This window comes from Gracilinanus agilis, chromosome 1 (genome assembly GCF_016433145.1).
Source record: "Gracilinanus agilis isolate LMUSP501 chromosome 1, AgileGrace, whole genome shotgun sequence".
Classification (NCBI taxonomy): domain Eukaryota; kingdom Metazoa; phylum Chordata; class Mammalia; order Didelphimorphia; family Didelphidae; genus Gracilinanus; species Gracilinanus agilis.
In genome coordinates, this window is record NC_058130.1 from 380072782 (window position 1) to 380100354 (window position 27573).

The window sequence follows — 27573 nt, forward strand, 5'->3', positions numbered from 1 at the left end:
GAAGTATGAGTAGCATATGTAGCAGGGGTAGTATGAGTAGTGTATGTGGTATCAAAGAACCAAAATGGTTGGCTTTCCTTCAAATGGGGAATAGATGGAAAAAAGTATTGTATGTTACTATAACCAGATATTATTGTATATTAAGAAGACAAATATGAGGAATTCATAGCTACAGAGGAAAATTTCCATGACCTGATGCAAAGCAAAATATGCAGAACCAAGAGGATCATATCACTACACCTATACCAGCATAAATGTAAAGGTTGCTGAAAGGAAATCTAAGTAACTGAAAAACCAATGTAGGTCCCAATGAAATATCCCTCCTCTGGCCTGACAGAGAGGCAGAGGATGATCAGGACACAAAGTATTATGTGGATATAATGATTGCATTGTCTCAAAGAAGAATAAAAAATGTACTTTACTCCTCTTTTTCCCAGAAGTACAGAATTATGGTTATGGAATATAGCATAAATTGTCAGACAAGACTGATGTGTTGGCCACTGTATCTATTTTTCTCTGTCATGTGGAAGAATTCAATATGGAGGAAAGAATTTTAAATACTTGACAGTTAAAGGCAAAAAGCATCAATAAAATGTATATGTTAAAAGAGTTGAAAGCTGGCACATACTATAGTATGGCTTAGAATTGTCTCTCATTTCAAAGATTATTTATGTAATAATATAAAGGTACTTATATGAATGTATACCCATGATCTTGTGTACAGACATGTGTCCTTTGTTACTTGAGAAAATCTATAATAAAACATCAGCTTAATTACTCCTATTTGAGTTAAAACAGACAATTTTTTTTCATACAGAGTCTATCTCCCAGATAAGAACACCCAAAATAGCATGCAATTAGCTGAGCAAGTCTATTAGCTTGACAAAACAACAAAATGTATATCTGTGCAAAATAATGACCAACTGTACTGTAAAATGAATGAGCCCCAGCAAGAAAGCTATTCATTTTTGTAAATTATGCCATCTTAAATCATTAATTAGCATTTATTGAGGCACTCCTACGTGCAAAAAGCTCCAAGTAGTGTGACTCTCCAGCCACTCAGACACAGAATACTTCAAGGAAATGACAATAATTTAAAAATAAAAGTGAATGTTCTCTGGAGTACAACTTTTCTTTCTTTTTTTTCATCCTATGGCAAACTGCATATTTGGATTTTCCCCCTGGGATATTATAGAAAAGGACATCCCAGCCTATATTATCACCCTGCACACATGGAGAAGAACCTGATATCTGCATAAAATTGACAATTAAGAAACAGGACAACCTACAAACAAAAACTGGCATTGTAAGATGATGGTAAGGATAGGTCTTTGAAAATACAGTCTTTGACTATGATTCATTCATTCATTAATTCAATGTACAAACACTTATTGAATACCTATTATGATTAAAGCTTTGTGCTCGGTGCTGTGGGCAGAACAGTCTGTCCTTTTGAAGCTCACAGAGCTTCATAGTTAGAAGATAAGCTATAGAAATAATTTACTGTAATGAAAGGTAGAATGTAAAAGTGAATTAAGACAAGTACAAAGAATTAATGGAATTCAGGGAAGAGAGCTGTCATCTTTAGATATCATGGAGAAGATGGCATTTGATCTGGATTTACCATGGAATCGTAGATTTAGAGCTGAAAGGGACCTCAGAGAATATTGTCTAACCCCCCATTCTACTAATGAGGAAATGAAGGTTCATGGAATTTAAGTGATATTTCCAAGGTCACAAGGTAAAAAGGAAAAGGAGGGGAAGAGTGGGAGGAGGAGAAAAAGGATGATGATGAGGAGGAGAGGGCAAAGATGATGACAGTGACAAAGATAAAGTCAAAGTATCACAGATAAGAGTAGAATCATTGGCACAGGAAAATAGATTTATAGTTGGAAAGAACCTCAGAAGCCACCTTGTCCAGTGATGTCAAACTCATTGATAATGGACAGCAAAACTTCTGAGTATGCTCAACCAGATTACATGTAATTGGGAAATGTTTGACAAAATAAAAAATATAACACAGCATAGATAAAGTTAATTTGTGGGTTTCTAAATAAAAAATGGCCTACAGAGATTTCTATTTTAGTTTTTCCATCACTATATTTAATCCAACTCTCTTATTTTATACATGAAAATAGAGAGGTATTTAATAAATTTGTTGATTGTTTCCCCCAAGGACACATAGCAAATGATTATTAGAGGGGGTACCTGAACTCAAGTTCTCCAAACCTAGAACTCTTTCTAGAGTTCTATGATGCCTTCCCTAAAAGACATGTAGTAGAGATGCCAGGGATCCTCTTTCCACTGTACCACACTGTATCCTACTTAGAAAAATGTAAGAAGGGAGGCTGGGAAAAAGAGATCGAAAGACAATGATGTTTTTGGCTGCCACTGCAGAGCTTAAATCACATGCCACTAAGTAAAAACAAAAGGAGTTCTGATATGGGAGGAATATATCATGATGAAGTGGATGAGAGAGCTTAATGCATGGGCATGAGGACCCAAATAAACAGGCCCTGAAGCAATACTCACTGTTAGAGTTTTAAGAAAAGTTCAGCTTTCTAGGACAAATTTGCTGGATTTTCAACATGGAATGGTATAATCATAATTACTGCTTTACCATAAGAGAAACAGGGCCATCAAAATTGGGGGAGAATGAAGGATTTTCCTGGGGGGTCGACCCACTATCAGAAGACCATTGACTCCAGTAGACCTACTTCTATATGTGTTTCCAGCTGTTCCAAATCTGCTAATGCCCAAAACTTCCTTCCCTATTAACCTTTAACCTTGAGAAAGACAGATCATGGGGGTATGGTGGCTTCTAGTGTGCCAAACTCCAAGTCAGGAACCTTGACTCATAGCTTTGATGTTAACTAGCCAGTGACCATGGGCAAGTCATTCAATGTTGCTTAGCTTCAGTTTCCTTGACTATAAAATGAGATCATTAGGCAGATTATCACTAGGATCCTTTCTAGCTTTAAGGGTCTGTGTTTCTCTGATTCTATAATACTAAGGGATGGGAGGAAGAAGAAACAATAGAGGTGAAGGAAGCAGTGGCTGGGACAAATGAGATGTGGCAACCGTTAAGAACCAGGATTGATCTTCTCCATGAGAAGCCCTATATGGAGCTTCTTCTGGACACTGATAAGTCTCATGCTCATATTTCTCTGTGTAATGGTGTATGGTATGGGGCTCCACTGCAGTAAATTGTCATGCCTAACCCTCTGGGCAAAAGCAGCATGTCTCAAACTCTCTTCCACTGACTCCTGAGTTTTAACAACACATAATGATGAGTTCTATAAGGAAAATCTCATTCTAGAGATATATATATATATAGAGAGAGAGAGTTCTAAAACATTTCATATGCAATTCTGGCAATATATCAAAGACCCATGATTTAGGTGGTAGAAAGGACATTGGATATTGAGTCAGAGGAGCTGGGTTTGGATCTCAGATATGCTATTTCCTACCTGTGTGACTTTTGTTAAAGAAGGGCTCGAATTTGTTTATTTGTTATATGAAAATGCCTAGGTATCTCCTTCCCTCCCTCCCTTCCCTACACTAGAAAAGGCATAATTTGACAAAGACATAAGTATATCTAAAATTATGTCTTTTTTATTTCTATCTATCAGTTCTTTCTCTAGAGGTAGACATATTCAATCTTTGGTAAATCACTTAACTGCTCCATACCTCAGTTTCCTTAGCTATAAAATGAAGGTGTGGGACAGCTCTAAATCGATGAATCTATTATCACTACATTGATGAAGATCATAAGGCAGCTAAAGCAGAGTCTTAGCAAATTGAATGAGATTCAGGGAGGTTGTTACTTACCCATGAAAGCATGAATGCATCAAAAATATTTATGTATGGCAATCTGAGGGGATATGAAAATAGGATTAACTTCCTCTATTTGTCCAAAATTTCCCTGAAATCTTCCCTCATTTATTTTCCTTGGGGAAAAGAGTGGGGGCAGGAGTGGGAGTAGGGAAATATTCTCTACTCTCAGTCCCCCTGGATTTGAATTTATGAGTCCTTTCAGCATATTTCAAAGTTCAATGGTCAAATTAGTTTGGGAAATGCTGGGCAAGAAACTGGGGGTGGGAATTTGAGCCAAATGATCCTCTCAAGGTCCTTTTCCTGTTCTTCACACTAATGACAAGACCATAACCCCTCTGAAGGTATTTTCATATATCTCCTAGAACTAAGCTTAGGAAGTCATTGGTGGCAATAAGCCACATTTGTGAAATCAGATTCATGACTCTCAAACATCCTTAACGGCGAGCAGACGGAAACAATTTGTCTCCAAATAAATGTTTTTGTGATGATTTTAAACATCTACTCTTTCTGTGACCTTCTATACCATAGCATAACAAAGTGCTTGTGCTTACTCATTGCGGAATGAAATCAGGTTGTTTTCAAAGGTCACTCACATGTGTGACAAATTTAAATGAGGGTTAGACAAGCCTGTGTATATGGTTTCTAAACTTTAAGACAAAATAACATTTCCTATTTAATTAGCAGTGGTTAGCAATGGCAGAAAAAGGAAATACTGAGCCAGTTTTGATGAACTGTGGCCTTTAAAAGGCGAAAGGTATTTTTTATATAATACATTCTAAAGTACTTTCATAAGTTGAAAGCTGTACTTTCTGAAAGTCATAGGGATAAAAACCATTTCCCAGCACCGTTGGTAAACTCTACACTGGGGCTGTCAAAATATTGGCTTCACTGCACTACACTATACAATTTGCATCTCAACTTTCTGAATAATTAGGCCAATTTCCTGTGTTAATTTTATTTAATAAAATACTTCAATTCAGCTTCCTGAGCAATGCATTTCTGATATAATTGCTTTTGTAATGTGATTCATAAAAGTACCCCAAAACATAAATAAAAATATAATCTGTAACAGAAATACATTGCTAGCTCTTGAATTATTTGATTTTTACAAAATGAACCAGGTTATATCCACAGATGCAGATGGAAAGAAAATTGCCCAAACTAACTAAAATAATCAGGAAATTCTGAATGGACTAAAAAACCACACAAGGCATGTTTACCATATTTTAGAAGCTTACCCCATCTAGTCTTATTAAGGCTTCAATGAATAAGTCACCAGGAATCTTCCCATCATAGTCATTTCTAAGGTGATGCCTTCAAGGCAACAGGAAAATTTGGCCTGAGAAAGTACATAGTTTGAGTCATCTGGCCATTTCAGAAACTCTTAATAACTAGAAAACGGCTAGAAATATGTCTAGTCAGCCTTACTATTATCTCTTTATGATGTTCTTATTATCAAAATCCTACTTACTGAGGCAGCTAGGTAGCTCAGGGGATAGAAAGCTAGAACCAGAGACAGGAGGTCCTGGGTTCAAATCTTATCTCAGATACTTCCTAGCTGTGTGATCTGGGCAAGTCACTTAACCACAAATACCTATCTCTTATTGCTCCTCTTTCTTGGAACCAATAGTATTGATTCTAAGACAGAAGATAACAGTTAAAATAAAAAAAGAACCCCACTTTAAAAGAATGCATGCTCTTTGATATAACAATATGTTTTTACCCCAAAGAGATAATAAAAAGTATGAAAATATTCATAGCTACGCTCTTTGTGGTGGCAAAAAAAAACTGGAAAATGAGTGAATGTCTCTTGATTCGGGAATGACTGAACAAATTGTGGTATGTGATGGTGACGGAATATTATTGTGCTCTAAGGAATGATGAACTGCTTGATTTCTAAATTAACTGGAAAGACCTCCATTAACTGATGCAGTGTGAAATGAGCAAAGCCAGGAGAACATGGTACATAGAAACTGAAACATTGTGGGACAATCAAATGTAATCAACTCTGCTACTAGTATCAAGGCAATGATCCAGGACAATCCTGAGGGACTTATGACAAAGATTGCTATCCACATCAAGAGAAAGAACTGTGGGAGTAGAAATACAGAAGGAAAACACATAATTTATCACTTGTTTACATTGGTATATGATTTGGAGTTTTGGTTTTAAAAGGTTACTCTTTTATAAAAATGAATAATATGGAAATAGGTATCAAGTGTTAACACATGTATAGCCCAGGGAAATTGCTTGTCAGCTCTGGGAGTGGAAAGGGAAAAGAGGGGAGAGAGAAAACAAATCATGTAACCGTGGAAAAATATTTAAAAATTAGTAAAAATTTAACTTCAAAATATCTATTTAGTGGTACTCCAAGTTTCACCTAGAAAACATCCAAAGATTAGGAAGGGTCTTAGAAGACAGGGGGACCAAGTAATACAGCTGAACTCTCTCTGCTTTCAATGTCACCACTTGTGTTAATAGACATGCTTGATGTGGGGATCAGATACTGAATGGGGAAGGTACAGTTGGAGTATAGGAAGGCTCTATTCTTGGCTTCTTAGGGTATTTGTGCTTAGGAAAATAGTTACTGGAAAATCTGTAATGGATACCATCAACAATGACTTCTATAAATTGTGATTCAAGGATGTAATGGAATATTCCTGTGTCATAAGAAATGACAAATATGAAGAATATGTAGAATATGTAGAATTCCATATGAATTCATACAGAGTGACGTAAGCAGAACCAGGAAAACAAAAAACATGACTACAATAGTGTAAATGTAAAAAGGGGAAAGCCACAAAATACTGTGCAATTATAATGACCAAGAATGGACTCAAAAGAAGAAATTTTAAAAAATATATGAACAATGGCTGTTGAATATGACAAGGCTGATAAATTGGTTGATTTTGCTGAACTGCATTTTTATTTCTTTATCTCTTTAAGGGATGGATCACTGGGAAAGGGAAGCTTGAATATTTAGAACTGGAGGTATAAAATAAAAGATAGAAATAAGACAAGATTTTTAAAATGAAGAAGCCTTAAAAATAGCTTCTCTTTTCATTAGTCAACAAACAGAGAAGCCTAGAGAAAAAAACAACTGGATCACAGATTAAGAGATAGAAGTCATTTTCAAGATGATCTAGGTCAATTTTGCCATTTTACTGGAAACTGAGGACCAATGTGGTAAACATACTTATCCAAGGTTAAAAGGTAATTAATAACAGCAGCACCAGGTTTTGAACTCAGTTCCTCTGACTCCAAATCCAATCATTTTTCCATTACATTATGCCATCCTTCCTGCTCTAGACATAATTGGTTTTTTCCTTGTTTTTTTTTCTTTTAAAATTTTTTTATTTTTTAGAAAATTTTTCCATGGTTACATGATTCATGTTCTTACACTCCCTTTAACCCCCCCTCCACCATAGCCAACGAGCATTTCCACTGGTTTTAACATGTGTCATCTATCAAGACCTATTTCCATATTATTGATAGTTGCATTGGTGTGGTCGTTTCGAGTCTACATCCCCAATCATGTCCCCATCAACCCATGTGTTCAAGCAGTTGTTTTTCTTCTGTGTTTCCACTCCTGTAGTTCTTCCTCTGAATGTGGGTAGCGTTCTTTTCCATAAATCCCTCAGAATTGTCCTGTGTCATTGCATTGCTGCTAATACAGACAACTCTGAGATATCACCTCACACCTAGCAGATTGGCTAAAATGATAGCAGTGAAAAGTAATAAATGTTGGAGGGGATGTGGCAAAATTGGGATATTAATGCATTGCTGGTGGAGTTGTGAACTGATCCAACCATTCTGGATGGCAATTTGGAACTATTTCCAAAGAGCTCTAAAAGACTGCCTGCCCTTTGATCCAGCCATACCATTGCTGGGTTTGTACACCAAAGAGATCATAGATAAAAAGACTTGTACCAAAATATTTATAGCCACACTTTTTGCAATAGCAAAAAACTGGAAAACGAGGGAATGCCCTTCAATTGGGGAATGGCTGAACAAATTGTGGTATATGCTAGTGATGGAATACTACTGTGCTCAAAGGAATAATAAACTGGAAGAATTCCATGTGAACTGGAATGACCTCCACGAACTGATGCAGAGTGAAAGGAGTAGAGCCAGAAGAACTTTGTACACAGAGACTGATACACTGTGGTAAAATCAAATGTAATGAACTTCTAGATATCATTATATAGTACATAAATAAAATACAAAATAAAGGAAGAAAAATCCAATATTGACTTGAAGCTTCAAAAAAGGCTTTGTGGAGGATATAGAAGAAAAAATAGAGAACAAATAAATTTTTATTGGTTCAAGTAAAATCCCTAGAGTTGGAATAACTTGTAATGGGCATGTATGAAAATATGGCAAACTTCCTCTGGTTCTAGGAATCTGAAATATTAGATTCATAAATAGAAATGGAATAGAATTTAGAAATCATCCAAGTCAATGTACTTATTTTAGAGATAAGGAAACTGAATAGTTGTAATATGCCCAAGGCCACACAGCTGCTTTGTGGTAGAGCCTAGTTTAAAACACATTTCTCTCTTTTTTTGAGGATATTTTATTTTCCCAATTACATGTAATAACAATTTTCCACATAAGTTTTCTGAAGTTATGTGAGACAAATGATCTCCTTCCCTCTCTTTCTTCTCCCCTTCTGGGAGCTGGTAAGTACAATGATCCCTCACCTATCCCTGGAGTTACATTCCAGAGACCCCCTGCCATAGATGAAAATCTTGAAGTAGAAGTGTTGTATTTATTTTATATATAAAGGATTTATTAGCCCTTCCTACTCTCCTATAAACCTTTTCCACACTCTTATTAACCTTTTCCACTCTCTTTAAACACTGAGCCAATCAGCACCTTTACTTTACTTCCTTTATTTTGTATTTTATTTATGTACTATGTAATTAATGCCTTATTATATATTGTTTAGTTTTCTAATTGACTGTCCTCTGCAATCTAGTTCCTTATTCAATCAGTATATTGTCCTATCTTGTTTGTTAATTGTTTTTTTTTATTATCTTGTCTTTTCAACTGATTTAAACTCCTTATGACAGGGACTGTATCATAGTGCCAGGCATGGGATTGGTTTTCAATAAATACTTTTTTGATTGTTGATTATCAAAAAGTCTGGTGATTGAGCTGCACTTGTTAATAAAAAGCTATATCTTCTTGTAGAGTTACTTGTCCTTCTTTTCGCAGTTGGGGAAATTGAGATTCAGAATTCACATGACCCATCCAAGTTAATTACTACAATTAATTAGTAGAAGAGTCATAATTAGAATCTAGCTTCCCTTACTCCCAGAAGAAGTTCTTCCCTTTATAACACGTTGTCTCTATACTGAGCATGGTGTTTTAGGTAAATGATCAGGGGCAGAGAGAAAGGAATGGAGAAAAAAGGTGATAACCTGAATACAAATGAAATACTGAATTTTTCCATAGAAAAAATTGACAGAAGTTGGTAACTGATTAGATAGTCTGTCATAGAATCATAGATGCAGAATTTGTAATAAATTATTCCCACTTAACTCATACCCCATAATGCATATCCCCAGCAGTTGACTATATAGCCTGCATTTGAAGACTTCCAGTGATTGATGAGTTGTACAGCCTACCAGGTGGTATAGTGGATAGAGCACCAATCCTGGAGTCTGGAAAATTCATCTTTTTAAGTTCAAATCTGTCCTAAACTGCTTACTAGCTATATAACTATGGGTAAGTCACTTAACCCTGTTTGCCACAGTTTCCTCATCTGTAAAAATGAGCCAGAGAAGAAAATGGCAAACCACTCCAGTATCTTTGCCAAGAATACCCCAAATGGGGTCACAAGAAGTCAGATAGGACCTAAAAATGCCTGAAAAAAGTGATGAAGAATTCAAATTGAAGAAGGTAAGCCAATTCCAATTGTAGACAGAAGTTTTCACTTTATATCAAACCAATAGCTACTTCTTTGAAATTTTTATAGATTGCTTCTACTTCTGTACTTTGAAAGCAAGGAAAAGAAAAATAATCTCTGTTTAATAATGCTTATTTACTTGACTCTTCAAATACTTGAAGACAGCAATAGTATCTAAATTCCTTTAATTAGCACTCATTGTTTTTCTTCCCTTCACTATCTCAGGCACTTACTTCTAGACATATTCCAACTTGTTAACATTCCTTCTAAAATGTGATGTCCAGAAGGGAAACAACAAATTTGGAAAAAATCTTTATAACGAAAAACTCTGACAGGGGTCTAATCACTCAAATATACAAGGAGTTAAAGCAATTGTATAAAAAATCAAGCCATTCCCCAATTGATAAATGGGCAAGAGACATGAATAGGCAATTTTCAGGTAAAGAAATCAAAAGTATCAATAAGCACATGAGAAAGTGTTCTAAATCTTTAATAATTAGAGAAATGCAAATCAAAACAACTCTGAGGTATCACCTCACACCTAGCAGATTGGCTGAAATGAAAGAAGGGGAGAGTAATGAATGTTGGAGGGGATGTGGCAAAATCGGGACATTGATGCATTGCTGGTGGAGTTGTGAAATGATCCGGCCATTCTGGCTGGCAATTTGGAACTATGCCCAAAGGGCTATAAAAGACTGCCTGCCCTTTGATCCAGCCATACCATTGCTGGGTTTGTACCCCAAAGAGATAATAGATAAACAGACTTGTACGAAAATATTTATAGCTGCGCTTTTTGTAGTGGCAAAAAACTGGAAAATGAGGGGATGTCCTTCAATTGGGGAATGGCTGAACAAATTGTGGTATATGCGGGTGATGGAATACTATTGTGCTAAAAGGAATAATAAACTGGAGGAATTCCATGCAAATTGGAGAGACCTCCAGGAAGTGATGCAGAGTGAAAGGAGCAGAGCCAGAAGAACATTGTACACAGAGACTGATATACTATGGTAAAATCAAATGTAATGGGCTCCTGTACCAGCAGCACCGCAATGACACAAGACAGCTCTGAGGGATTTATGGTAAAGATGCTACCCACATTCAGAGGAAGGACTGCAGGAGAGGAAACATATAAGATAAACAATTGCTTGAATGTATGGTCTAAGGAGGACATGAATGGGAAATAGACCCTGAACAAGGACACTTGTTACAACCAGTGGAAATGTGCGTTGGCCATGGGTGGGGGGAGAGTGGGGGGTGAAGGGGAAAGTAGGGGCATAAAGTATGTAAACAGATTAAAAATGAATATTAATAAAAAATAAAAATTAAAAAAATAAAATAAAATAAAATATGATATCCACCAATAAACATTATGTCATAAAAGTTTGAGTACAATTTGGAGCTTTAATAACTTTAGAAGTATAAATGTTCCAAGTTTGCAAAAAAAATTTTCTGAAAGGCTAATTATTTTAAAATCTTAAAATATTCATGTTTCTTATTAAAAGTTAATATAGCAATCATCCTGTAAATTTTGAACAGTGTAAAATTGTTTCATTTGCTATTTAGTTAAAGATTACATTTGTAATCCTACCCTACAAGGTTTTGAGACTTAAACTAGTTGTAAGTTGGCTCCACAAGAAAAGTCTGATGATTACAGATCAGATGAATAAGATGGCCAAGCAGGAAGAATTCTTCCAAACTCAGAAACTATCAGCCAGAAATTCACATATATAATGCATAATGACAGGATACTCTATCTCATTAAACTTTAAAAATTATGATTCAGAATCCAAAAATTAAATACATACAAAATAAATTTAGTAAATTTCCAAATCACATTTTTGGTACATTTGTGACATTGAAACTTTTGAAGTTTCAATTCAAATTAAAGCTTAAAACTTCACTAAAGTATTTTAGAACACCCTGTATACCAGTTTTCTTTGTGACAGCAAAGAATTGGAAACAAAATAGATGCCCTTCCATTAGGGAATGACTAAAAACAAAGGACAAAGACAACAACGAAAGAACCCCATGACGTCTGGAAATAATAGAATCTTAGGGTGTAGTAAGAAATGACAAATATGAGAAATTTGGAAAAACATGGGAAGATCTGTATGAATTATTGCAGAGTGAAATAAACAGAACCAAAAATAATGACATGCGTAGCTTTGGCCTTCACTACTGGGACCTTGTTCATTTGGTTACTGAAAGCTGAGAGGGTTATGGAAGGAGAGGACAAACTATTTTCTCCATCCTCAACCTCGAAAAGCTGTTGGTACTTCTGATCTGGGACGATTGACTTTTTCCATAGAACCTTACTGCACATGCCAGATAAAGGCAGAGTCATCAGTGTGGGATCCTCCAGGACATCATCATAACTGAATGCCCGACAATGCATTCTGATTGCTAGGGATATCTTGCCTAGAAGCCCACCTGTACTGTGCTCAATGGCAGGCACATCTGGTTCTCTGGATGCCAAGAAAGACTGTGATCTGTGTGTTTCTCTAGATAGGAAGAACTCTGATTCCCACAATAAAAGTCTATAGAAGTTATGCAGATAAAACAAAGATGTCAAAAGGGAACATTCTATATATTGATATACTAGCAGAGTCCCAAGCAGCTCTCAGGCAGAGGCTCTACTGACAGCTGGATCTCCCTGGGGAGGAGGAAGGGGATAGAGTGGGAAGTAGGGAAGAGACAGTCTGCAGAGGGATATCAGAGGGATTCAGAGGCAGGTCCTGAAGTGGTCCATTTACAAAGATTTGGAAGCTCCTAATGAAACTTAACTCTTGTTTAATTTGTAGACCTGTGTGTAAGACTGTGTTGGAGAAGTTGATGGAGTACCAGGAAAAAACAATGCTGCCAACTTCATGATCCAGGCATTTTCAAGCCCTTCAGCATCCAGAACACCTACTCAAGGGCAAGGAAGAGGAAGCAGGGAACTGTTATTCAAGGACTCTCTTCAGGTGTATATATCAAGGATGGTGACAGAAGAATAAGAGAACCTGGGCTGAGTATATAGGGAATTCAGACTACACAAGGGAGGGTATTGGGAATAAGAGAACTTCAGAAGTTGGGAAGTCTGACCTAGAAGATGTGAGATATATATATATATATATATGTGTGTGTGTGTGTGTGTGTGTGTGTGTGTGTGTGTGTGTGTGTGTGTGTGTGTATTAGTGGGGGGAAAGGTGAAAGTGAACAAAGCTAACTGGAGGCAAACTTGGCAACATGACGCTGATTATGCATTGTTGTTTGTCCTTTGTTTTCAAGGATAACCAATGAAATCACAAGGTGATGGCTCAACTTGCATGAGTTGTATTTGAGTAAGACAGAGTTGCACAAAAAGTCAATAGCCTCATTATCTCTTCCAAAGTCATCAAAGTCTAGTAGCCAGAAAAAAGTCAAAATGATTGGTGACGGTCCAGGATGCAGTAAGATGACCTTGGCATCTTTGATGTCTGACCAAGCTCTAAGCATTCCACAGTGCTTACCTGCTTCATCTACCTTCATGGCCTTTGGAAGAAATTGTACTCATTTGCCCATTCTGCTAGAGAACTCTTGACATTCTTGGGGTAAACACACTCCTTCCTCACCAATGGTTTGAGGCTTGTCAGTTACTCTCAATCTGGTTTATCCCACCTATAGAGATGAATTACCAGGATGTGGCCATTTCACATGCTACAGTTTCCTGGAGCCACAGGTGAGAGCAGGGTTGTTCATGATTATACATAATAAAGAAATAAAGTAAGAAGCCAAAAACTAAAAAGATGTTTTGGCTGTGTAAAAATAATACCAATTAAGGTATTAATTATATTTATACTGTTACCTATAAAACTTTTAGAATTTCCTCATAAATGATTAAAGACACTTCTTATACCTCCTATTTCAATGATACAGAAACTATTAACTGAAGATTTTAAGCAACTCATCACACACTGATTATATAGGTAGTTTAGTTAGGATTAGAACCCAAGCCTCCTGACTCTGAGTATAGTGCTCTTTTTACTGTACAATGCTAACCTTTTGGAAGATGTAGAATCTGATTGGAGGGTCTCAGAGAAGGAAAAATTAAAACTTTAGTTATTTATTCAATCTGGGTTCAAGTCCATTTTACAGTACTTTTCCTTTGGGGCAGGTAGGTGGCTCAGTGGATAAAGTATGATGCTTGCAGTCAGACAGACTTATCTTCCGAAGTTCAACTCTAGCCTCATATACTCACTACCTGCGTAGCCCAGGGTAAATCACAACTCCATTTGCCTCAGTTTTCTTATCTGTAAATAAGCTAGAGAAGGAAATAGCAAACCACTCCAATATCTTTGCAAAAAAAAAACCCCAAATGGGGTCATGAAGAGTTGAAAACAACTGAATGATAACAACAACTTCTTTTTGCAAAAGTAATAAAAATTGTTTCATCTTATTGTACATAAGACCAAATATCCAGATACTGTGACCTTTATTGCCAAAAATATGTTAGGTCTGAGCCAAGAACAAATTTTCTTGGATCTGAGGCCTTTGTAGCTGAGGTTCTCATTGGGGCTCTTGCTCTATGACTGTCACTTCTTTGATCTCATTCAGACTCATCTAGATCCCTTCTAAGGTCCCATCCAGATCTATTATTGTATGATTTCAACCTATTCTAAAATTCATCTGGTTTCAATATCCTGATTGAAACTACTCTCTAAGGGAAGAATATAAAAGTCTCTCAATTTATCACAGCTCCAAATTTACCATTCAAAAGACCCAACTTTACCAATGAAATTTAATATAGGCATGAAATGATACAAGTAGTTTTTAAAAATATTTTTCCTGGTTGTATATGCATGCCATAGAGTGGTTTGTTATCATGTAGAGGTTTTGATTATCTTTGATTTACATGATGTTTTGTCATCTTTTGACTTCTAATAGTTGTAAGATGCAATAATTTCTAGAGTAGTATCCTGTAATAAAATTTAGTCACGTGAAAAGCCTTCTTATCCTCTGAATGTTTATTACTGGAGGACACAAAATGTTTTCTGGCAAAGAGAATGGAATGCTGAAGTTGGACAACTATAAATAATAAAGACCAACTCTTTTTTCAATAGCTCTGAACATCCATTTGAATATAATTTCCATCCTAGAATGTGACCAGGCTATTTTGTGACACATTACATGCCAGCCAGCCAATATCTTTGAATTCTTTTGGAGAGTGACTTTATTTCTATCTTGAAGCAATAAAAACAGCAAACTTGAAAAGAATGCTGTGATCCTTATAGTTTGTAGGTCACAAATATACGCCTTAATAACATATTCTACTACCACTGCTTCACCAAAAACTATAATATTTTATAAACTTACGTAATTGGTGAAAGTACTCTTCTCATGGGCACCATCAGTCACTGTGCCGAGATTTACATTTCCCAAAAGCAAATAACAGATTGATGAGGGTTATTGTTGTTAGGACTTCATTTTCTAAGTGGACCCATGACATCACAGTTTTGACTTTCATGTGAGTTGGATGTAAATGAGGCAGAGTTGAACGGAGTTGTCAGTCTCTCTTTTCCAGAGTCATCTAAGTCTAGTGGCAAGACAAAAATCAGGATGACTGGCAACAGCCTGGGATGCAGTGGATGACCTTAGCTTCTTTGATGCCTGACGAAGCTCTAAGTTCTCCATAGCACCTGCTTCCACCACCTTCATAGCTGTTGGAACAAATTATTCTCAGTTGCCCATTCTGCTGGGGGAAGTCTTCACAAACTTGGGTTAGACTTCCCCCTAACTCACTGATGGGATTGAGGACTATTGGTTACCCTCAACCTGATTTAACACATCTGTGGAGACAGTTTTACCAGCATGTGGCAACTACACATGCTACAGCTTCTTGGAGGCACAGCTAAGAATTAAGTGAAAGGCAGACATCAAAGGTGGATAAGGTCAATAAGTCCTCACACCTAGGGTACTAGTCTTCCCTGGGCAGCTACGTTGGTGCCACAGTGCACAAAATACTTGCTCTCTCACCAGAGGTCTAGTCTTCCCTGGGCAGCTAGATGGGAACCATAATGCACAGGACACTGGCCCTTACTCGGAAATGCTGTTCCTCCTTGGACAACTAGGTAGGCACCATAGTGCACAGAACACTGTCTCTCTCACCAGAGGTGCTAATCTTCCATGGGAAGTTAGGTGGGTGCCAAAGTGAGCAGAGCAATGGCCCTTCCATCAGAGGTGCTAATCCTCCTTGGACAGTTAGGTAGGCTCCATAATTCACAGAACATTGGCCCTCACATCATCTGACTCAATATTGTCATTGGAAGTTTTTCTTAGGTGTGTTATATTGAAACTCTGGGAGCAGAGAGTCTCATCCTTGATTTATGGCTGAGGACCATTGGATCTTGGAATGTTCCCAGGGGCTGTGAGGACAGGGGAGAGAGTGGTTGGCCCAGGGGGTATAAATACCCTGGCAGCCCTGACTTTTTGGTTCCTTTCCTTCCCTTAGACTTGAGATCTGTGGATCCTGGTCTTTTGGGATTGGTGACTTGCTGGGCTCAACCTTGCAAGATCCTCCTGACTTGTACATTACTAGCATTGTCAACCTGTACCCAGACCATCATTCTTCTGATTCTACTGCCCTAGATATTAGGAAATCAAATCATCTGTAGATATCTAGGTTTCCCAGGGCCCGTGAGGGATCCGGGAAGTGGGCAGGAGAAGAAGAAGTGGGTGGAAGGGGTGGTATACCTGAAGCCTGTTTAGGCATAACATCTAGCAGAAAGAAGAAGCTGAAAGACATCAAGCAGCAGCTTGCCTACTCTGGTTTGGCTGTGGCCAGGCTGAGCCAGAGAAGCTAACTATCCTGAAGCAATTACCTGCCTACAGCTCTGAGGGTTTATCATTACCAAATTAGTTAGGGTTTCCCAATTCCTCTATCCATCCCCAATACCCCATCTTTGCCAATTATAGATTAAGCCTTTCAAGTACCTTCCTGGAGTGATTATTTCATAGCTTCTCTGGGAAGAGAGATACGCAGTCAGATAAACCATTACCAAAGCTGATAGAGCCCAATATCCAATATCAATCAACCCCAGGTGGGACTTGAAGGGATACCATCCATTGACCTGAAAGATCCTGCCTGGGCACTGTTATAAAGGAGGGAGGTGTCACATCATCTAGTAAGGGCAAACCTCAGTTGATCTTGCCCTAGCCACCTATCTGGACTCCACTGCTTTCACACAATTACCAGTGGTAGTATCCAGTTAGTTCACCCTCCCTCTCTATCCATCTACATTTCTTTGATTTTTTATAACAGGTGACATTACAGAATCACTTTGTATGTGTAGCTCATGATGAAATCTTTGAACAGAACCTCTTGACAAAAGCAAAGTTGACATTTGTAATGGACCAAATTAAGAGACTCACCAGTGAAACCTAACCACAAACAACAGAAACTGAGACTCTTCAAGTATCGGTGCTATTTATGACCCAAAGAGAATTCTTATCAATAGAATCAGGAGATCAGAGATACTGCACATTTTTCAGTATCTGTAGATAAACCAATCAATAAATATTTAGTACCTATTGTATAATTAGAATCTGAACCCTAGAACTCTCTTTCCCAGCTTCCCATGTTCCTTCTCATATTACATGCTAATGTAGGGAGGATATAAGTTTTGCGGAGCTCTGCCCCTTGCTTTCTTTTTCCCTGAGTGCAGCTGGGAAAGCAAGCTTTATTCCAGGCAGGAGAATCTACACACCTGAGGTTACTTTTTGTTAGATAATTAGGTTTGAACTTCTATTTCTTTTAGTTTTGTTTTCTTTCTACTTCAAGTGATTGTTAATAAACTTCATCAAATATAATATTTGGAGTTACTGGATATTAATTTTAATCTTACACTACTATGTGACAGTGCTAAACAAGTTCTGGGGATACAGAAAGAGGCAAAGGGCAGTCCCAGCCCTCATTCACCTACTAGCTAACAGGGGAGACAACATTCAAGCAAATATATACCTAGTAAGCTATATACATGTTAAATAGGAAATAAGAGGGAAAACACTGGAATTAAGAAGCACTAGAAAAGGTTTCCTATAGAAGGTAGGATTTAAGAGAGGATAGAGAGTTCAGGAATCAGAGCAAAAGAGGGAGAATGTGCCAGGCTAATAAGCTGGAGGGCTCAGTGGATAGAAAGCTGGCCTTAGGGTAAGGGAGACCTGAATGTAAATCCTGCCTCATATATGTTCTGTTTTATCCTGAGTATATCATTTAACTAGCAGGCCTCAGTCTCCTCATCTGTAAAATGGGTATTAACAACCCCTCTCTCCTAGGGCTATTGTATGGAAAAATGAGATAATATTTGTAAGGCAGTTTGTAAACCTTCAAATACTACATCAAATGCTAGCCATTATTATTGTTGTACAATTCAGACATACTAGGCTCTGTGAAGGACTACAGTGATGCTCTGTTGATAGATTCAAGAATGCAAAATGAAGACTGGAGAGGCGACATCATCTAATGGAAACAGAGTGGAGTCAGAGGATATGGGTTAGAAATTCAGTTCTGCAACTTAATGTCTATGAACTTGGGTTAGTTGTTTAAATTCCCTGGACCTCAGGATTCTCATCTTTAAAATAATGAAATTGATCTAGACAAACTGTAAGGTCGTTTTTAACTGTAGAGAAATAATTGATAAAATTTTTTAAGAAGGGTCACTTTGAGAGTATGCTGTGCTTATTATCACTACTGGATCACTATTACCAGGGTTTGGCTGCTGAGAACATTACATTATAATTAGATTAAGTCTACACTGCCCATCTTTAGATTTGATCACCAAAGGTGAGAACACTTTCCAATTCTGGGAGGTCCTAACCCACGTGTGCTAGAGTGAGTAACGAATCAGAATCAATAGTCCGCCCCCTATGCTTTCTATGAGAAAACATCTATTGTGATTGGACACACAGGCTAGGGGAAGACACTGTAAGTAACACATATGTAACCCCTTTAAAAGAGGGAGTTGAGTGAGGCGGCTTCTGGTTTGGTGAAGGGGACCTGAGGGAACTTTGCTAGTTCCTGACGGAGATTGTTCCATGTGGTGAGTTTAAAGACTGAATCTTCCTGAACTTCTATTAAGAAACTTCTTTTTATAGACTCTGTGAATGAAGTTTGTTCCATTCACCTCCAGGCCTCGGGCCCTTTAACCCTGAGGGTTAACATCTACCTGGTCTAATCAATGGGATAAATTCTTATCTCCGTACTTTCTCTCTCTCTTCTCATGTAAATAAATTTCCATAAAAGTCAATTTTGATTTGAGATTGTTCTTAATTGAGGATTGATAATAGTTCAGTCCTCTAGTGACCATCTTTAATACACTGAACCCATAAAACCCCCTTTTCACCCTTACAACAGTTTCTTGGAACCAAAGGTGAGAATTGCCTGAGAAGTAGACACCCAAAGGGGATGAGCAGACCTGAAAAGGGCACCAATAAGCCCTCACACCAGAGGTGCTAGTTATCCTGGAACACTCCATACTAAGTGGAGTGCTTAGAGCTTGGTTAAATATCAAAGAAGCCAAGGTCATCCACTGCATCCAAGGCTGTTGCTAGTTGTCCTGAATTTCATCTTGCCACTAGACTTTGATGATCCTGAAAGAGGGAGTAAGGTGGATGACTTTGCACAACTCTGCCTTACTTAAATCCAATTCACATGCAAGTCAAGATCTCATTCCATGACATCCTTGGTTCTCTTTGAAACAAAGGATAAACAACAGGAGATGCACTTGAAGAAATAATCGGAGGAATAATCATAGCAATTAATTTCAGGGATTGCATGCCAATAAACTCCCAGAATTATATCATCTTCAGAAGGCCAATGACAAGATGCCACTGAGAATTTTAGTTTTTACACTTGTAAGTGTGAGCCTTAGAACCAAACAATGAAATGAGATTTTGTGGAGTCTATGTGTGTCCTGTGAATAAAGGTACTTAAGTAGTACCCACATGTAAAGCCTACAGTCAGTGATCACATTTTTGTTTTTGCTCAGAGGAACTCTTTGTAAAACGTGTCTTTGCTCAAACTTATGTTGATGTTATCTTGGGCAAATTCACTTTATCTGAGCATAAGTTTTCTCATATAAAATGCAAGGTTTGGATTGAAGAATGGCAAATATAACTTCTAGCTCTAAATCCTAAAATTCCTATATGACCATGATGATTCATCAGCTAAGCATTTTAACTTAAGAATTCATACTACACCTAGATTTCTCCAATATGTCATGGAAATATTTGTTTATTAGAGTTGCAAGTGTGGTAGATGCTATTTTCATGCTACTTAGATGATATTTTCATGCCATTCAGATCATGGTATCAACAAAGGATGAACTTATAGAGAATTCCAAGAATTTCTATATATTTCAATATATGAGAAAAGAAAGAAAAAAATGAAAGACAGGAAAAGGGAAGAAAAAAGAAAAAAAGATAGGCAAGCAAGTAGGCAGATGAGGAGGAATGGGAGGGAGGAAAGGAAGGAAAGAATGAAGGGTCAGAGAAAGGAGGAGAGAGGGAGTGACTTGAAATTTCCAGGGTCACTGTGTAGGGCTTCCACATTTTTTCTGCTGGTGTTCAGCCTATTCAACCAAATAAACTACTGCAATTCATTAGACACATCCAAAATAAAACATGAGATTCAAATTTCCTTTGGCGTTATTCATTCTTGCTCATCTTTCTTTCATGAAAGACAACTTCATTGCCTACTAGAAAACTCATGCTCTGTGGCACTAGATTTCCTAACTAAGGATGCCTGGCTCACCAAAACTGTTATATTTGTATGAAACAGTGTTTTGAGAAGCTGAAGGGATGGCCAGAAATCAGTAACTTGCTAGACTCACTCCTACCCACTGACAGGCTTGAGTGAAGAGGGATGGACATAAACTGGCTCTCCCCACTCCCAACAAGCAGTTAGAAATCAGTTGGAAATGGATGTTTGATATGAACTCTTCTGGCAAGGCTAGGCAAGGTAATTCTCTAATGATGTTGACTTTTCTCAACTTATTTTCCCCACAGGTTTGACCAAAGGATACTAGAAGCTTGATGTCTTGTAGTTATCAGGGACTGAAGGAGGATCAGACTTGTATGAGTCACACAGCCTGAAGGAACTAAGCTTGAAAATGGTTGTGAGTGTACCCCAAAATAACAGCCAGGCACTACTCCCAAAAGATGAAGGCTTACTGATGAGTGAGGAAGGGAAAGGGAGGTTTTGTCCAGGATAGAATAAGGTCTGGGAAGCCCTAAACTGTTAGGTTGAAACAGCCCCTCCCCCAAGGAAGGAGAAGGTAGCCTTTATATCTAGCTTGCTCTCAATGCCTATAATTAATCTCTTCTACTATCTAAATAACTAAATAACAATTGTGCTGTTGCTGGAAAGGTCTAGTTCAGCTAAACAGGCTAGCTGCTAGGAAGAACCAAAATGGCTTTTGCCACAAGGCCTCCAAACTGGGATCAGCAAGCAGAGTGATCTGCTCACTTCCAACCCCAAGAACCAACTGCCCTCAAATGCCCTAAACTGTCCCTCACCCAGAATTCTCTGGGGGTAGGGGGCAGGCCTGGAATTCTGGGTTGAGGCTTGACCCTGTATCTTGCAGGAATTCTACCCTGCCATCTCCATGTTACAGTAGCTATTGACTTTAATAGAATATTATAATGAATGTAAACCACTGATTCTCACCACTGACACTTCCCCTTATAGGGCTAGAGCTATGCTTAAAATTGCTTACAACTAAAAAGCAATGTCATCTACAGAACAGGACCATTCATAAAACATCAAAAGAAACATTGTAGGGATCAAAAAGTTCCCTTACTTACCACTACAGCTGTGCCTGCATCATTTGCATTGAAGATTACAAGGCCATTATAGGATCTTTTGTTAAGCTCCTAGAAGGCAAGGGTTGTTTTTGCTTTTTCTTAACACAGCATAGGGTACATAGTAAATGCTTAGTCAATACCTGATGATTGATTGGTTTTTCTAAAGATGGTAACAACCTCTATCACATAAACATATACCAACATTACTGTCTTCTTCTTAGCACTTAGAGCTATGCAAATGTCTATAAGATTGGAAGATCAATGACCTACTGACAGCCTAAGCCATCTTCCATTCAGTACTTAAAAATTCAAATGGACCTGTGATCTCATTAACTTAAAAATTGCCTCCAATGATACTGCCTTTAAACCCATTCATGCCTGCCCATCCCATACTACTCTCAGCCTTGTTCTCTTAAAAATTCAGCACAGGGAATCTACCCAATATGATGGAGGCCTTTCTCAATTTCTCCCCAAATCCCAAGGGGATAAATAAAGCACCATAGCCGTCCTTCAGTCATCCTTTAATCTTGCCATGTAACTAGTCCTTCTTCTCTTTCTGTCATGCAATTCATTGATAATATCATTTACATCTATGCTTTTTCAGAGTTCCTTCAGATTAGGTTTTCAGCCTGCTCACATCCATCATGTGCCTTTATATTGCCCTCTGCGTGATGCTAATCTTTTGTTCTTCAGAAGTAATGGTGTTCCAGGTCTCATTGTCACATTGCACAGTTTGTATTGAAAATATATGCCATCAATTGGGGCACAGATGAACAAGTTGTGGTACATGGTTGTAATAAAATACTATTGAGCCATAAGATATGACAAATAAGATGAGTTTTTAAAAACCTGGAAAGACTCATATGAACTGATGCAAAATGAAGAGAGCAAAACCAGGAGAACAATGTATACAATTACAGAAATATTGTATGATGATCAATTGTAAAAAACTAAACTATTATCAGCAATGAAAAGATCCAAGACAACCTCAAAGGACTCCTAATGAAAAATGCTATATACAACCATAAAAGAACTATTGAAGCCTGAATGCAGATTGAAGCATATCATTTTTCACTTTATTTCCTTCATGAGCTTTTTCTTGTATGTGCAACATATGTCTTCTTTCATGACACGGGAAATATAGAAACATGTATGGCATAGCAGCACTGGTATAACCTATATTTACCAGCTGTTGGAAGAGAGAGAAAAGGGAGGGAGGGAGAGAATTTGATCTGTAAAATTTTAGAAAACAATTGTTGAAAATTGTTTTTATATGTAATTTTAAAAAACAAAAGGAACAGAACTATAAAAAAGAAAAAAATGTAATTGGGAAATGTTCAAAGAAATAAATAAAAATACATCACAATATTAAAAAAAACCTTTACTGTTATAGGAAGTTTGGGTCAGTAAAAGTGTTTAGCAACTTCCTGAGATGGATATCTTCCTTTAGACTGTTTTTACCCTCCAGTATTTCACTCTGTTTTGTGAGAGGACACTGTTCATAATCATCCATCCTCCTCCTTCATAAGATTTAAATGATGAATTTAAGTTCTAAATTGGTATTGTTTTTGGCAGCTATCTCTCCCCATTTGGCAAATAGGTCAAATATTTGCTAAGATATTTTCTGGACTCTTTTGGCCTCCCTGTTGTAGCAATTAATTAATATTGGTTTAGTATCTGGACAAAATTATCATATTTGGTATTGAAATTATTTCTGTTGCCCCTTTCTTTTTTTAAAATGCTCTATATCTGGTTTTATTTTGAGTCAAGTCTTCGTAATTGTATGCTATATGTTTTTCTCATTATTATTCTTTCTTATTATATATTTTTATCTTAGCTCTAATGAGTCAGCAGACTGACTAAACACAGACAGTTGACTCAATGATAGCTCCCACATGAATTAAATTTATTTTCCTTTCTGTTAAAATATAATTTCATTCTTCTAGACGTTGCTTAGTGATTGCCATGATTAGTACCTACCAATTTTTCTTTGGAAGAAATTTTTCACAACATACTTACTAGTTTTCAGGGTTCTCTCTCTTATTTCTCCTTGGCCAAAAAAACGACAACAACAACAAAAAACTTCTCAAGTGGCTAGATAGCTAGTGATATGCTTCTCCATTATTAGCTCTCTTGAATTCAAATGCTCTTTCCACTACTCCACTGAGTGGGCAAGGATGCCATGGTATCTGAAGGCCCCTCTTCAGAAAAATGTGTCTTCACTAGTCGTGGAAAGAAATATATCCCTTCTGTTGTATGGGAAGTTGGTCACAACAAATTTAATCACAGAAACAGGGAACACATCTCTAAGTTTGTAAACCTTGCCCAAGGCTCATGCTAGGCTGAGGTATGGGGCCAATGGGACATACAGCTTAATGGTCTATAAGCCATGTAATTGTATAGGTAGCCACAGGGAGCTTGTAAATTCCTCATCCCCCTCGGAACGGAGCTAGATGGATGTTTCAGTTGTGCTACTCCTCATCCCTCTACTAATATACTAGTTTCATTTTTTTTTAAAAAAGGCCTATACTTCTCTTCCAAAGAACTAATAATCTTTTTTTTTCAATAAACCCTTACCTTCCATCTTAGAATCAATATTATGTATTGGTTCCAAGGCAGAAGAGCAGTAAGGGCTAGGCAATATGGGTTAAGTAACTTATCTGGAGTCACACGTCTAGGAAGTGTCCAAATCCAGATTTGAACCCAGGACCTTACATCTCTAGGTCAGGGTCTCAATCTACTGAGCCACCCAGCTGCCCCAGAGCTAATAATCTTGCTCTGATATTTTAAATGGCTGTTGTTACACTGAGAAGAGAAATGTTGACCATGGTTTCCAATACCACATAACAGAACAATGAATGAAGCAGAGCCTCAGATTGCAAGGGGTTCGATAGGGAAGGTCAGGCACACAGAGTGAAACACTTTCTGTCACTGACTTCTCATTCTTTTCTAATTGGCTTGATAGACCAGTTCAGACCCAAAAGATCATGGACTCAATCAACCATAATAAGGCTCAGAAAAATGTTCTGAAAGTAAGTAGTATTGAAAAGTAGAACATACAAAGGAATAAAAGAACTGGAGGAATTCCATGTGAATTGGAATGACCTCCAGGAATTGATGCAGAGTGAAAGAAGCAGAACCAGAAGAACATTGTACACAGAGACTGATACACTGTGGTAAAATCAAACATAACAGACTTCTCTACTAGCAGCAATACAAGAATCAAGAGCATGACTAAGGGACTTATGAGGAAGAAAACTAGCCACATTCAGAGGAAGAACTGTGGAAGGAAAAACACAGAGGAAAAACAACTACTTGAACACATGGGCTGATGGAGATATTATTGGGGATGAAGACACTAAATGATAACTCTAGCCCAACTATCAATAATATGGAATTAGGTCTTGATCAATGATACATGTAAAACCCAGTGGAATTGTGCATTGGCTAAGGAGGGTTAGGGGGGTTTGGGGAAAGGGAAAGAACATGAAACATGTAACTATGGGAAAATACTCAAAATAAAAATAAAAATATTTTTTAAAAAAGTAGAGCATATGGTGAGAGCAGAGTTACTGACAATTGAAACAAAACAGTGAAATGATTGCCTTGAGGAGGAACTGGGATCCAATCTAATATGCCAGTGAGACTGAAGGCACAGGGTGTTCTTGAGAAAGAGGTAGACCATTCAAGGAATCCTGGATTCTGGAGTCGATCCAAGTGACTGGACATGGAAGTTTGCCATGAGTAGATCAGCTCTAGGGTATACATTTACTAGCTTTCAGAGAAATCAGGTGGAAGAGACCTAAGCTCTGGATTTTGAGATCCAAATCTGAGTACTCTTTGAACTCTAGGGTTTAACACTTTTGTGAAATAAAGGGGGCTGGAGATAACTAGACTAGGACGGAAATGTGGGCCCTTATTTTATGTTGAATATTTCACTTGGTTTCACCTTTTCTATTGTTATTAGGAAGAAACTACATACAATTTTATGCCATGCTTTATGAGTAATCACAATGGAAATGCAGCAGCATTGCTAAAGGACTGTTTTCCAATGGATGTGGAGAACCATGATTCAAGATAGTGATTGGTTAAATCTACATACTCTAAACTCTTAGGCTAGCATAGCCTATTGAAAAAAAAAAAGCAGAGTCATATTAGAGAGGCCTCTGAGAACCATAGAGAATTTAGGGTCACCTCAGGGGATCCTATGTTTTGCATATAGCATATCAGCTAGGGATTAGAGTATGACTGAGAGGAGTTGATTTTTATTATTTAACAAGATCAGGCAACTGGTCAGTAGGATCCCCTATTTTAAAAGAAATATTACTATTTGAATACTAAATCCCTGCTCTCTGTCACTTCTGCAGAGGAACTTGAACTATGTAGTTTTTTAAATGTTCTTTAACGATTCATTTTAGGTTTTTTTGTCAATTACATATAAACAAATTCATTTTCAAAAAATTTTCAGATCCATATGCTTTTCCTCTTTCTTTTCCCTCTCCCTCCTTGAGAAGGCAATTAATTGGAAGTAGATGATACATGTAAAATTTTGTAAAATATTTCTATATTAGTCATGTTACAAAAGAAAATGAAAGAAGGAGGAGGATGAAGGAAGGGAGTGAAGAAGGAAGGAAGGAATGCTTCAATATGTATTCAGACTCCACTGGTTCTTTCTCTGGAGATGGATAGCCTTTTTCATCATAAATCCTTTGAAATTGTCTTAGATTAGAGAAGTTAAGTCATTCATAATTAATCATCATATAATATTGCTGTTACTGTGTACAATGTCTCTTGGTTCTGCTTAGTTCACTTAGCATCAGTTCACATAAGTTTAAAAGTATGCTGCCTCTCATTTCTTATAGTGCAATAGAATTCCATCACAATCATGTACCACAACTTGTTTGGTCATTCTCCAGTTGATTGGCATCCCTCCATTTCCATTTCTTTGCCCCCACAAAAAGAGCTGCTATAAATATTTTTATTATATACAGGTCCTTTTCCTTTTTCCTTGGTCTTTTTAGGATATAGATTTAATAGTGGTATTGCTAAATCTAAAGGAATACATGGTTTTCTAGCCCTTTGTGTATAATTTGAAATTACTCTCCAGAAAGGTTGAATGAGTCCAAAACTCCACCAAGAGTGCATTAGTATCCTTATTTTTCCACTTCCTCTCCATTTGTCATTTTCCTTTTCCCTAATAGTAGCCAAGCTGATATGTATGAAGTGATACCTCAGAGTTGTTTTAATTTACATTTCTCTAGTCCAGTGATGGTGAACCTATTGCACAGGTGCCAAAGATGGCACAAAGAGCACTATCTGTGGCCTCTTGCACTGCCCCTCCCCTACCAAGTTCATTACTAGAAAGGCAGAAGGACGCTGGAGGAGCTGTTCTTCACTGTGCCTAATGACATTTTTTCATATCACCTGCCCCTCTGCCCAGCAGCCCAATGAAAATACATAGTGGGTAAGGTAGATGACTCACAGGTGGCAGAACTAGAAGGGAGCAGAGTGCTTGGGTCACTCCCCTTCCTGTTGCTATACTCCCTGAGGGCATTCCTCACTTCTCCCACCCCTCTGCCCAGCAGCCTAATGGGAGTGCTTCCTTCTTCCCCTGTGTGGGTTAAGGGGGCAGGTAGGGCATGCCTGGTACTTGGTGGGGGGCCACAGCACTCAGTCTTTTGGGGGTATGCCATACAGTCTCTAAAAGGTTCACCATTACTTCTGTAGTCAATAGTGATTTTGAATATTTTTTCATATGATTATAGAGAACTTTGATTTCTCCTTCTGAAAACTGCAATTTATCCAGCGACCACTTATAAATTGAGGAAGGAGTTATATTCTTATAAATTTGAATCTGTTTTCTATATATTTGAGAAGTGAAGCCTTCATCTGAGAAATTTGATATGAATTTTTTTTCCTATTTCCTACTTTCCTAATCTTGGTTGTGTTGGTTTTGTTTTTGCAAAACCCTTTTAATTTGAAATAATCAAAATTATCCATTT

General features: G+C 37.5%; 1 protein-coding gene across 1 annotated transcript in view; it reads right to left on the reverse strand.

Moving 5' to 3' along the window:
- The window catches only part of EGFLAM (EGF like, fibronectin type III and laminin G domains), a 261725-nt gene that overhangs the window by 177241 nt on the left and 56911 nt on the right, over window positions 1-27573 (reverse strand). The gene's annotated exons all lie outside the window — the stretch shown is intronic.